Source organism: Prionailurus viverrinus, chromosome B2 (assembly GCF_022837055.1).
Source record: "Prionailurus viverrinus isolate Anna chromosome B2, UM_Priviv_1.0, whole genome shotgun sequence".
NCBI lineage: Eukaryota > Metazoa > Chordata > Mammalia > Carnivora > Felidae > Prionailurus > Prionailurus viverrinus.
Genome location: NC_062565.1, coordinates 54,922,992 through 54,936,941, shown reverse-complemented (window position 1 = coordinate 54,936,941; position 13,950 = coordinate 54,922,992). Strand labels below are relative to the sequence as shown.

General features: G+C 39.6%; 1 protein-coding gene and 1 non-coding gene across 3 annotated transcripts in view; one reads left to right on the top strand and one right to left on the bottom strand.

The window, feature by feature from the left end:
• PRIM2 (DNA primase subunit 2) overlaps nucleotides 1-13,950 on the bottom strand; it is a 350,775-nt gene that overhangs the window by 119,961 nt on the left and 216,864 nt on the right. The window lies entirely within an intron of this gene.
• Nucleotides 4,390-4,496, top strand: LOC125166977 (U6 spliceosomal RNA). The gene has a single exon (XR_007152654.1). It is a non-coding gene; the product is annotated as a U6 spliceosomal RNA (small nuclear RNA).

Below are 13,950 nucleotides of genomic sequence, written 5' to 3'. Positions count from 1 at the left end.
AGAGCTCCCACGAACACAGCCTGAAATACATTCCATTAAGCTATATCCCTTGAAAATTTCCTAAAACAAATTATCTCTGCTGGAATTTGGTCCCTAATTCCCTTCTTTCCCTTTAAATTCCCTCTCCATGACACCTTTTAATAAGCCAGCACAAATTTTATTCTACCTGTAGAAACTTTACTGAGTACTCCATGTCAGTCTAACCTCTCTTTCCTATGAATGATTCACACTTACAATATGTAAGAATCTATACCAAACCTTGACTGAATCCTCAATCAATAAAGCACAGAGATGTAACTATACATCTACATACATATATGTAATTACCATCCACATTCATATGATTTTCCAAAGGTATGTATATAATAGAACCAAATATGAACTCAGTCTGCCTCTATATCTGTACTTTCCAACATTTTTCATGTCACTAAGCACACATAAAATGATATTTGTAAAGCACTCTACAGTAATGGCAGAAACTGCTCACAGTTGAAGGCAATTAGCTTTGAGTAACCCAGGTCTAGCCCAGCTTCATCAAGGGTTCAAGGGATCAACAGTGGAGTATACTGGAAATTCACTAGCTGTACACCAGATAAGAAACTCTGCTGTACACATTCATTCATTTGGTATATACTAGGACCTGCCATATAACAGGGACTCAAATATATATACGTGTGTGGCTTACTGATAAAGGACAACATTGTTATGTTCAAACTGCCTACAGGAGAAAAATGAGAGCTGAAGATGTTCAATGTCTATATTTTTATAACCAATTTATATAATGCTAGTTCATAATCTTTAGTGTGCAACAATTTCTCCTGGAATTCTTGTTAAATCACAAATGGTGGGACCCATCCCAGAGTCTGATTCAGAGAGCGTGCATTTCTAACAAATTCCCAGATGATGAAAAAGCTGATGCTGCTGGGATAGGTCTTGGGAGAACCACTGGTCTTAAAAACAAAAACCTAAGCAATAAATATGACCCATACTTACACCACCACCCTCAGCCAACTATTTAATCCTTTGGTACTCAAATTTTGATGACATAAGTCTGTTTTAAGTCATGATGCAAGCTGGATTCTAGAACAAAAGATAAGGTTTTCAAACAGTGCTAAATGTTCCTTGACCCAATTATAACAACATGTAGTAGACCTTACGTATGCAATCATCAGGGACAGGAATTTCAGCAACATAAAATGTTCGTGAGATACATATTGTGCTTAATATCCAATAGAGCCCGGTCAAAGCAATTCAGAACAACAATACTATAAGCAATCTGATTAAGAGGACACATTGCTTTGAATTTATTAGAAGAATTATCCAGTCCAATTTAATTCTTAAAGCTAGTGGCTGATACAATTTAATATTTAAGTTCCAAGTGAAAGAGTATTTTAGGGGTATGTTCTTTTCAGGCTTTAAATAGAGGTTTGATTAATTTTATCTCTTAAACACAGGGTGAGGCTTTTTCTCAGGTAGACTGGCATGTAAATTAAAATTACAAGAACAACTCGCATAAAACTATCCTGTAATTAATTAAATCTATTTTACTTCCATAAAGCATAGGTGTATTTACTTTACGAATTTAAGAAATTGTTTATGGAATAAGGCATTTAAAACTTCAAATACCTCTTATAGAATCATTCACAAATCCAAAGAATCCAATTTGGCAACCTAAATGCAATTAAAAATTTTTTTAATGTTTATTTAGTTTTTGAGAGACAGAGAGAGACAGAACCCGAGTGGGGAAGGGGCAGAGAGAGAGAGACACAGAATATGAAGCAGGCTCCAGGCTCTGAGCTGTCAGCACAGAGCCCGATGCAGGGCTCAAACCCACGAACTATAAGATTATGACCTCAGCTGAAGTCGAATGCTTAACCAACTGAGCCATCCAAGCACCCCTCTAAATGCAATTTTAAAATGTCCTCACGCCCCAGTGACAAGGGTAACTGAAAAGGCTTTTGTTTTTCAAGTTCTGATCTAAGAGACTGACATAAGAAGAACCTACACTCACTTTTTCCATGGACACACAAATCCACAGCTCTTCATAAAACACTTCTTCTTAAAGAAGAATGGAGGGCTGACTAAACAGCTTCTGCACTACAAAGGAGAGAATGGCAAGAACAGCAAGAGAGGCAGATACAAGGTAACTAACAAAGGGAATCCCCAACTGGAATGCTGCGGTGGGGAGGGAAAGCACTGAGGGACCGGAAGCAGGTCACCTGCCCTGGAACACAAGAAAAAGAAAAAAAAAAAGCCTAATTTAAAAGAACAATGAGCACATAAAAGAGCCATCCCTATAACACTGCCAAAGGGCAGGGGTGCTGCTGGAACTCTCTGTGGCTCTAAGGGACTGGTGAAGACCATGGTTTACACTTTCCCTCTACCTTGTGAGGGCAGAATGGGGCAGAGTCTGGTCCCCACAGACAGCTTGCTGCCTTATCCAGCACCATGTCCCTAGCCCACATCAGCCCCTGAAGGACCAGGGAAAAGAAAAGAAACCGTGGTTTCAAAGGGCAACTAGCATACAAAAAAGCCAGCTCTAGAACTTGGCCAAATGGTGGGAAAGAACTCTCTCCAGGTTAGAGTGGCTGGCAAGAGCCTTGGTTTATATTCCCCCTTCATCCAGATGATGTGAAAGGGGGCAGGGTCCGCGCATCCTAACTGACCTGCCACCTCAGTGAGCCCTGGTACCCTGGCCTACACCAGTCCTAGCCATTCCACCAAGGTGGCCCCAGGGCAGTGCACACATGGACACCCCTAAACACTCCAGGTTCATGCCACATCAGATTCAGGCAGCTTGCTGGGACACATCCAGTGCAGAGCACTCTGGGGCCTCCCAGCCAACACCTGCCTCAGTTCCAGCCATGTGACAGGGCGCACCCTGTGCAGAACACCCAGGACACCCAACCCAGGGGCACCTGGCTGGCTCTGTCAGTGGAGCACATGACCTGTTCTCAGGGTTGTGGTCTTGAGCCCCATGCTGGGTATAGAGAACACTTAAAAAAAAAATCTTAAAAAAAAAAACAAACTTCTATTATTATTATTTTTTTAAAGGACACTCAACCCATCCTCTGCTCCAGCTACCCTGCAGGGCGCTCCCTGCACTTAGCAGCCTGGGTTACTGTGACTTATACCCACTTCAGTTTCAGCTATCCTGCCAGGGTACCCTCAGTGTGGAGAAACCCAGAATCCCCGGGTTGCACCCACCCCAGTATTGGCTGTCCTGCCAGGGTACCCTTTGCATGGAGGGCCCAGGGACCACAATGATCCATAACTACTTCAGCTTTAGCTATAATGGCAGGGTTTCCTCTGTGCAGAGCGCCCCAGGACTACCCCAGCCTGTGCCCACTTCAGCTGCAGCTGTCCTGCCAGGGCATCCTTTGCATAGAGAGCCTTAGGACAAACCCCAGCCTAGGCACACATGGGCTACACAAACAATGACCATACACAAAATCATTTCTTCAAGTTTAGAAGCAGCTGTCCCACCTAATTCATAGAAACAAACACAGAGAGTAAAGCAAATTGGAGGGACGAAGGAATATGCTTCCCCCAAAACACAAAACCTCAGAAAAATAAATGAAAAAGAATATTCCTGATAAATAGTTTAAAGTAATGATCATAATGATATTCACTGGAATGGAGAGGAGTATGGAATAACTCAGTAAGACCTTCAACAATAAGAGAGAAAATATAAGAAAGAACCAATCAGACTTGAAGAATACAATAACTGAAACAAAAAAATATACTAGAGGGAGGACAGAGTAGATTACTGGATGTAGAAGAATAGATCTGTTATCTGAAAGACAAGATAATGGAAAGTACCAAGGCTGAAAAGCAAAAAGAAAAAAGAGTTTTATAAAATGAGGATAGGTTAAGGGATATCTTGGACAAAATTAAGTGCTCATTCACATTATAGAGGGCCCCAATGGAGAAGACAGAGAAGGGACAGAAAACATATACGAAAAAATAATAGCTGAAAACATCCCTAATCTATAAGAAAAAATAGACCTCCAGGTTCAAGAACCACAGAGAGCTTCAAACAAGTTGAACACATGGAGGCCCACGCCATGAAATATAATAATTAAAATATTAAAGTTTAAAGATAAAGAGAGAATTTTAAAAGCAGTGAGAGAAACAATAAGTTACATACAAGAGAAATCACATAAAGCAATCAGCTGATTTTTCAGCAGAAATTTTGCAGGCCAGAAAGGAATGGCATGATGTACTATTCAAAGTGCTAAAAGTAAAAAAACCTGTGATCAAGAATACTCTATCCAGCAAGATTATCATTTAGCAATGAAAAAGAAATAGTTAAAAAAAAAAAGTTTCCCAAATGAAAGTTAAAGGAGTTTATTACCACCAAATTGGCCTTAAAAGAAATGTTATAGAGTGCTCGCTTTGGCAACACATATACTACAATTGGAATGATACAGAGAAGATTAGCATGGCCCCTATGCAGGGATGACACGCAAATTTGTGAAGTGTTCCATATTTTTTTTAACAGAAGACCATGGGGGAGAGGAAGGGAAAAAAAAGTTAGAGAAGGAGGGAGGCAAACCTTAAGAGACTCTAAAAAACTGAGAATAAACTACGGTTGATAGGGGGTGGAAAGGAGGGGCAAGTGGGTGATGGGCATGGAGGAGGGCACCTGTTGGGATGAGCACCTGTTGTATGGAAACCAATTTGACAATAAATTTCATATTAAAAAAAATAAAATAAAATGTCCTAAATGTAAGGTTGCTCTAATAAAAAAAAAAAAAACAGAAAAGAAAGAAATGTTATAGAGACTACTTTAGAAGAGGCCATAATTAGACATATGAATAAATAGAAAATAGGTGAATAAAAAGATGTAAAATATGATTCTCTCTCTCTCTCTATATATATATATGGTAGAAAAGGGAGTTTGAAGATGGCGGCGTAGGAGGGCGCTGGGCTCACCGCGCGTCCTGCTGATCACTTAGATTCCACCTACACCTGCCTAAATAACCCAGAAAACCACCAGAAGACTAGCAGAATGGAGTATCCGGAGCCAAGTGCAGACGAGAGGCCCACAGAAGAGGGTAGGAAGGGCGGAGAGGTGGTGCGCGCTCCACGGACTGGCGGGAGGGTGCGGAGGGGCAGCCCACCGGCCAAGCAGAGCCCCCGAGTCTGGCTTGCAAAAGCCGAGGGGCCTGATGGAGTGTGTTCCAACAGCAAGCAGGACTTGACATCTGGAAGGTTATAAGCTAACAGGTCTGCTCAGAGAACGAGAGGGCTGGAGGACAACGGGAGGGAGAGTTGTTGAGCCCCGGATGACAGAGCTCAGCATGGCAGGGAACAAAGGCGCTCGCCACCGCCATCTCCCTCACCCATCCCCCAGCCAAAATCCCAAAGGGAACCAGTTCCTGCCAGGGAACTTGCTTGCACCGCGCAAACACACGACGCTGTGCTTCTGTGGATCCATCCTTCCGACAGGTCTGCCTCCCTCCCAGTGCCACAGGGCCACTCCCGAAAAGGACCACTGAAGGCAAAGCGAGCTAAGTCTGCCCCAACCACCCCTGTGCACCTCGCCGATCGACCCCAGCTAATACGCCAGATCCCCAGCACCACAAGCCTGGCAGTGTGCAAGTAGCCCAGATGGGCCACGCCACCCCATAGTGAATCCCGCCCCTAGGAGAGGGGAAGAGAAGGCACACACCAGTCTGACTGTGGCCCCAGCGGTGGGCTGGGGGCAGACATCAGGTCGGACTGAGGCCCCACCCACCAACACAGGTTATTCAAGACAGCACAGGGAAAGTGCCCCGCAGTTCCGCACCACTACAGAGACTATCCAAAATGACGAAAGGGAAGAATTCCCCTCAGAAAAACGTCCAGGAAATAACAACAGCTAACGAACTGATTTAAACAACATAACAGAAAGTGAATTTAGAATAATAGTCATAAAATTAATCTCTGGGCTTGAAAACAGTATAAAGGACAGCAGAGAATCTCTTGCTACAGAGATCAAGGGACTAAGGAACAGTCACGAGGAGCTGAAAAATACTATCAATGAGCTGCAAAAAAAAATAGAGACAACTATGGCTCGGATTGAAGAGGCAGAGGAGAGAATAGGTGAACTAGAAGATAAAATTATGGAAAAAGAAGAAGCTGAGTAAAAGAGAGGTAAAAAATATCCAGGAGTATGAGGGGAAAATTAGAGAACTAAGTGATGCACTAAAGAGAAATAATCTACGCATAATTGGGATTCCAGAAGAGGAAGAGAGAGGGAAAGGTGCTGAAGGTGTACTTGAAGAAATAATAGCGGAGAACTTCCCGGATCTGGGGAAGGAAAAAGGCACTGAAATCCAAGAGGCACTGAGAACTCCCTTCAGACGTAACTTGAATCAATCTTCTGCACGACATATCATAGTGAAACTGGAAAAAAACAAGGATAAAGAGTAAATTCTGAAAGCAGCTGGAGATAAATGTGCTCTAACATATAAAGGGAAACCTATAAGACTCGTGACCGATCTCTCTACTGAAACTTGGCAGGCCAGAAAGGAATGGCAGGAGATCTTCATGTGATGAACAGAAAAAATATGCAGCCAAGAATCCTTTATCCAGCAAGTCTCTCATTTAGAATAGAAGGAGAGATAAAGGTCTTCCCAAACAAACAAAAACTGAAGGAATTCGTCACCACTAAACCAGCTCTACAAGAGATCCTAAGGGGGATCCTGTGAGACAAAGTACCAGAGACATTGCTACAAGCATGAAACCTACGGACATCACAATGACTCTAAACCCATATCTTTCTATAATAACACTGAATATAAATGGATTAAATGTGCCAACCAAAAGACATAGGGTATCAGAATGGATAAAAAAACAAGACCCATCTATTTGCTGTCTACAAGAGACTCATTTTAGACCTGAGGACACCTTCAGATGGAGAGTGAGGGGATGGAGAACTATTTATCATGCCACTGGAAGCCAAAAGAAAGCTGGAGTAGCCATACTTATATCAGACAAACTAGACTGTAAATTAAAGGCTGTAAAAAGAGATGAAGAAGGGCATTATATAATAATCACAGGGTCTATCCGTCAGGAAGAGTTAACAATTATAAATGTCTACGCGCTGAATACAGGAGCCCCCAAATATATAAAACAATTACTCACACACATAAGCAACCTTATTGATAAGAATGAGGTAACTGCAGGGGACTTTAACACTCCACTTACAACAATGGATAGATCATCCAGACACACGATCAATAAAGAAACAAGGGTCCTGAATGAGACATTGGATCAGATGGACTTGACAGATATATTTAGAACTCTGCATCCCAAAGCAACAGAATATACTTTCTTCTTGAGTGCACATGGAACATTCCCCAAGATAGATCACATACTGGGTCACAAAAGAGCCCTTCATAAGTATACAAGAATTGAAATCATACCATGCATACTTTCAGACCACAATGCTATGAAGCTTGAAATCAACCACAGAAAAAAGTCTGGAAAACCTCCAAAAGCACGGAGGTTAAAGAACACCTTACTAAAGAATGAGTGGGTCAACCAGGCAATTAGAGAAGAAATTAAAAAATATATGGAAACAAACGAAAATGAAAATACAACAATCCAAACGCTTTGGGACACAGCGAAGGCAGTCCTGAGAGGAAAATACATTGCAATCCAGGCTATCTCAAGAAACAAGAAAATCCCAAATACAAAATCTAACAGCACGCCTAAAGGAAATAGAAGCAGAACAGCAAACACAGCCTAAATCCAGCGGAAGAAGAGAAATAATAAAGATCAGGCAGAAATAAACAATATAGAATCTAAAAAAACTGTAGAGCAGATCAACGAAACCAAGAGTTGGTTTTTTTAAAAAAAATAAACAAAATTGACAAACCTCTAGCCAGGCTAGAGAAAAGGGAGATGACCCAAATAGATAAAATCATGAATGAAAATGGAATTATTACAACCAATCCCTCAGAGATACAAGCAATTATCAGGGAATACTATGAAAAATTATATGCCAACAACAAACTGGACAACCTGGAAGAAATGGACAAATTCCTAAACACCCACACGCTTGCAAAACTCAATCAGGAGGAAATAGAAAGCTTGAACAGACCCATAACCAGGAAGAAATTGAATCAGTCATCAAAAATCTCCCAACAAATAAGAGTCCAGGACCAGATGGCTTCCCAGGGGAATTCTACCAGACGTTTAAAGCAGAGATAATACCTATCCTTCTCAAGCTATTCCAAGAAATAGAAAGGGAAGGAAAACTTCCAGACTCATTCTATGAAGCCAGTATTACTTTGATTCCTAAACCAGACAGAGACACAGTAAAAAAAGAGAACTACAGGCCAATATCCCTGATGAATATGGATACAAAAATTCTCAATAAGATACTAGCAAATCGAATTCAACGGCATATAAAAAGAATTATTCACCATGACCAAGGGGGATTCATTCCTGGGATGCAGGGCTGGTTCAACATTCACAAGACAATCAACGTGATACATCACATTAACAAAAAAAAAGAGAAGAACCATATGATCCTGTCAATTGATGCAGAAAAGGCCTTTGACAAAATTCAGCACCCTTTCTTAATAAAACCCCTCGAGAAAGTCGGGATAGAAGGAACATACTTAAACATCATAAAATCCATTTATGAAAAGCCCACAGCTAACATCATCCTCAACGGGGAAAAACTGAGAGCTTTCCCCCTGAGATCAGGAACACGACAGGGATGTCCACTCTCACCGCTGTTGTTTAACATAGTGTTGGAAGTGCTAGCATCAGCAATCAGACAACAAAAGGAAATCAAAGGCATCAAAATTGGCAAAGATGAAGTCAAGCTTTCACTTTTTGAAGATGACATATTATACATGGAGAACCCGATAGACTCCACCAAAAGTCTGCTAAAACTGATACATGAATTCAGCAAAGTTGCAGGATACAAAATCAATGTACAGAAATCAGTTGCATTCTTATACACTAATAATGAAGCAACAGAAAGACAAATAAAGAAACTGATCCCATTCACAATTGCACCAAGAAGCATAAAATACCTAGGAATAAATCTAACCAAAGATGTAAAAGATCTGTATGCTGAAAACTATAGAAAGCTTATGAAGGTAATTGAAGAAGATATAAAGAAACGGAAATACATTCCGTGCTCACCGATTGGAAGAATAAATATTGTCAAAATGTCAATACTACCCAAAGCTATCTACACATTCAATGCAATCCCAATCAAAATTGCACCAGCATTCTTCTTGAAACTAGAACAAGCAATCCTAAAATTGATATGGAACCACAAAAGGCCCCAATTAGCCAAAGTAATTTTGAAGAAGAAGACCAAAGCAAGAGGCATCACAATGCCAGACTTTAGCCTCTACTGCAAAGCTGTAATCATCAAGACAGCATGGTACTGGCACAAAAACAGACACATAGACCAATGGAATAGAATAGAAACCCCAGAACCAGACCCACAAATGTACGGCCAACTAATCTTTGACAAAGCAGGAAAGAATATCCAATGGAGAAAAGACAGTCTCTTCAACAAATGGTGCTGGGAGAACTGGACAGCAACATGCAGAAGAATGAAACTAGACCACTTTCTCATGCCATTCACAAAAATAAACTCTAAATGGATAAAGGACCTGAATGTGAGACAGGAAACCAAGGGAATTAAAAGCAAAAATGAACTACTGGGACCTTATGAAGATAAAAAGCTTCTGCACAGCAAAGGAGACAACCAACAAAACTAAAAGGCAACCAATGAAATGGGAAAAGATATTTGCAAACGACACATTGGACAAAGGGCTAGTATCCAAAATCTATAAAGAGCTCACCAAACTCCACACCCGAAAAACAAATAATCCAGTGAAGAAATGGGCAGAAAACATGAATAGACACTTCTCTAAAGAAGACATCTGGATGGCCAACAGGCACATGAAAAGATGCTCAACGTTGCTCCTCATCAGGGAAATACAAATCAAAACCACACTCAGATATCACCTCACGCCAGTCAGAGTGGCCAAAATGAACAAATCAGGAGACTATAGATGCTGGAGAGGATGTGGAGAAACGGGAACCCTCTTGCACTGTTGATGGGAATGCAAACTGGTGCAGCCACTCTGGAAAACAGTGTGGAGGTTCCTCAAAAAGTTAAAAATAGACCTACCCTATGACCCAGCAATAGCACTGCTAGGAATTTACCCAAGGGATAAAGAAGTACTGATGCATAGGGGCACTTGTACCCCAATGTTTATAGGAGCACTCCTAACAATAGCCAAATTATGGAAAGAGCCTAAATGTCCATCAACTGATGAATGGATAAAAAAAATTGTGGTCTATATACACAATGGAGTACTACATGGCAATGAGAAAGAATGAAATATGGCCCTTTGTAGCAACGTGGATGGAACTGGAGAGTGTGATGCTAAGTGAAATAAGCCATGCAGAGAAAGACAGATACCATATGGTTTCACTCTTATGTGGATCCTGAGAAACTTAACAGAAACCCATGGGGGAGGGGAAGGAAAAAAAAAAAAAGAGGTTAGAGTGGAATAGAGCCAAAGCATAAGAGACTTAAAAACTGAGAACAAAGTGAGGGTTGATGAGGGGTGGGAGGGAGGGGAGGGTGGGTGATGGGTATTGAGGAGGGCACCTTGTGGGATGAGCACTGGGTGTTGTATGAAAACCAATTTGACAATAAACTTCATTAAAAAAAAAAAAAAGAAAAGGGAGTTAAAAAAAATTTTTTTTGAATGTGTTCAAACTTAAGTGACCATCAACTTAATATAGACGGCTATATACTTAGGATGTTATACAGAACTTCATGGTAACCACAAAACCAAAACCTACAATAGATACACAAAAAATAAAGAGAAAGCCATGGGGCGCCCGGGTGGCTCAGTCAGGTAAGCATCTGACTTCGGCTCTGGTCATGATCTCATGGTTCATGAGACTGAGTCCAGCACTGGGATCTCTGCTGTCAGTGTAGAGTCTGCATAAGATGCTCCATCTCCAGCTCTGTCCCTCCCCCACTTGTGTGCTTTCTCCCTCTCACAATAAGAAATAAACATTAATAAATAAAGAGAAAGCCAAATGTAGCTTGTGGTCAGCAACCACAATGAAAGGGAACAAGAGACGAAAAAAGGAAAGAGAAGAACTACAGAAACAACTAGAAAAAAATGAACAAAATGACTATAAATACACACCTATCAATAATTGCTTTAAATGTAAATGGACTGAACACTCCAATCAAAAGATACAGGTGGCAGGATTAAAAAACAAAACAAAAAACCCCACAAGACCCATCTATAATGTACCTACAAGAGATTCACTTCAGAGCTAAAGACACATACAGACTGAAAGCGATGGGATTGAGAGAGACAGTTCATGAAAATGAAAGAGAAAATAAAACCAGGGTAGCATTACTTACATCAGACAAAATAGGTATTAAAACAAAGACTGTAACAGGATATAAGCAGGGGCATTACATAATGATAAAGGGATCAATCCAACAAGAGGATAACAATTGTACATATCTATGCACTCAACATTAGGCACCTAAATATACAAAACAAATATTAACAGAAATAAAGGGAGTAATTGACAGTAATGCAATAATAGTAAGGAACTTTAAAACCTCATTTATATCACTGTGTAAATCTTTCAGGCAGAAAATCAATATGGAAATAGTGTCTTTGAATGACATATTAGACCAGATGGATATAACATATACAGATCCAAAAACAACAGAATACACATTCTTTTCAAGGGCACATGGAACATTCTCCAGGATATGTTAGGCCACATAACAAATCTCAATAAATCTAAGACTGAAAGCATAACATGCATCTTTTCCAACCACAACCACAACATGACAATGGAAATCACAAGACAAAAACTGGAAGAAACACAAATACATGGAACTAAACATGACACTAAATAACCAAGGGGTTAACAAAGAAATGAAAGTAGAAATAAAAAAATACATGGAGACAGATGAACGTAAAATCACAATGGTCCAAAATCTTTGGGATGCAGCTAAAGCAGTTCTAAGAGGAAAATATGTAATTATACAAGCCTACCTCAAGAAATAAGAAAAAGCTCAAACAATCTAAGCTTACACCTAAAGGATCTAAAAAAAGAACAAAGTCTAAGGTAGAAAGAAGGAAATCATAAAGATATGAGCACAAATTAAAGACACAGAGACTTAAAAAAAGGAAAAAAAACCATACAAAAGATCAATGAAACCAAGAACTGATTCTTTGAAAAGAAATACAAAATTAATAAACCTTGACCTAGTCTTACCAAAAAAGGGAAAGAGAGAGAGAGAGAGAAAGGACCCAAATAATCAGAAACAAAAGAGGAGAAATAATAACCAACTAACCAACAGCACAGAAATACAAAGGATTGTAAGAGACTACTATAAAAAATTATATGCCAAGAAACTGGACAACCTAGAAGAAGTAGAAAAATTCCTACAAACATACATTCTTCCAAAAGTGAATCCGGAGGCAATAAAAAATATGAACAGACGAATTACTAGTAATTAAACTTAATCAATACTCAAAAAACTACAAAAAAAATAAATAAGTAAAAGTCCAGGACTAGATGGATTCACAGATGAATTCTATCAAACATTTAAATTAGAGTTAATACCTAGTCTCAAACTAATCCAAAAAAATAGAAGAGGAAGGAAAGCTTTCAAATGCAGTCTAGGAGGCCAGGATTACTCTGATACCAAAACCAAACACACCATTAGAAAAAAAATAAACCTACAGGCTAATATCTCTGACAAACACAGATGCAAATATCCTCAAAATATTACCAAGCTGCACTTAATAATACATTAGAGTAATCATTCACCATGATCAAGTGGGATTTATTGCAGTGATGCAAAAATGTCTCAACATTTACAAATCAATGTTGATACATTTTATTAATGAAGAATAAAAATGCTATGACCAACTCAATAAATGCAGAAAATGCATTCGACTAAATTCAATATCCAATCATGATAAAAACTTTCTCAACAAAATAAGTTTAGAGGGGGTACCGCAACATAATAAAGGCTATATGTGAAAAACCCACAGCTAACATCATACTCAATGGTGAAAAAAAGCTTTTCCTCTAGGATCAGAAACAAGACAAGGATGTCTACCCTCATCACTCTTATTCAGCAAAGTACTGGAAGTTGTACCCACAGAAAACAGACAAGAAAAAAGAAATAAAAGGCATCCATATATGTAAGGAAGAAATTAAACTATCACTATTGGCAGATGACATGATACTAGACATAGAAAACCCTAAACACACCACCAAAGAACCACTGGAGGTAATATATGAATTCAGTAGGGGCACCCGTGTGGTCCAGTTGGTTGAGTGGAACAAATTTTCCTAATATTTGTATGGAACCACAAAAGACCCTGCACCACCAAAGTAATCTTTAGAAAAACAACAAAGCTAGAGGTATCACAATCCCAGATTTTAAGATATACTACAAAGCTGTAGTAATCAAAACAATATGGTCCTGGCACAAAAACAGATACATAGATGAGTGGAACAGAATAGAGCCCAGAAATACACCCACACTTATATGATCAATTAATCTATGACAAAGGAGGCAAGAATATACAATGGGGAAAAGATAGTCTCTGTAATAAATGGTGTGGGGAAAACTGGAGATCTACGTGCAAAAGAATGAAACTGGATCACTTTCTTACACCGTGCACAAAAATAAATTCATAAAGGAGTAAAGACCTTAAATGTGAAACCTGAAACCATAAAAATCCTAGAAGAGAACACAAGCAGGAATTTGACATTGGCCTTGGCAACATCTTTCTAGAAGATCTCCTAAGGCAAGGGAAACAAAAGCAAAAATAAACTACTGGGACTACATTAAAATAAAAAGCTTTGCACAGCAAACAAAAGAACAAAAAGTCAACCCATTGAACCTATTGC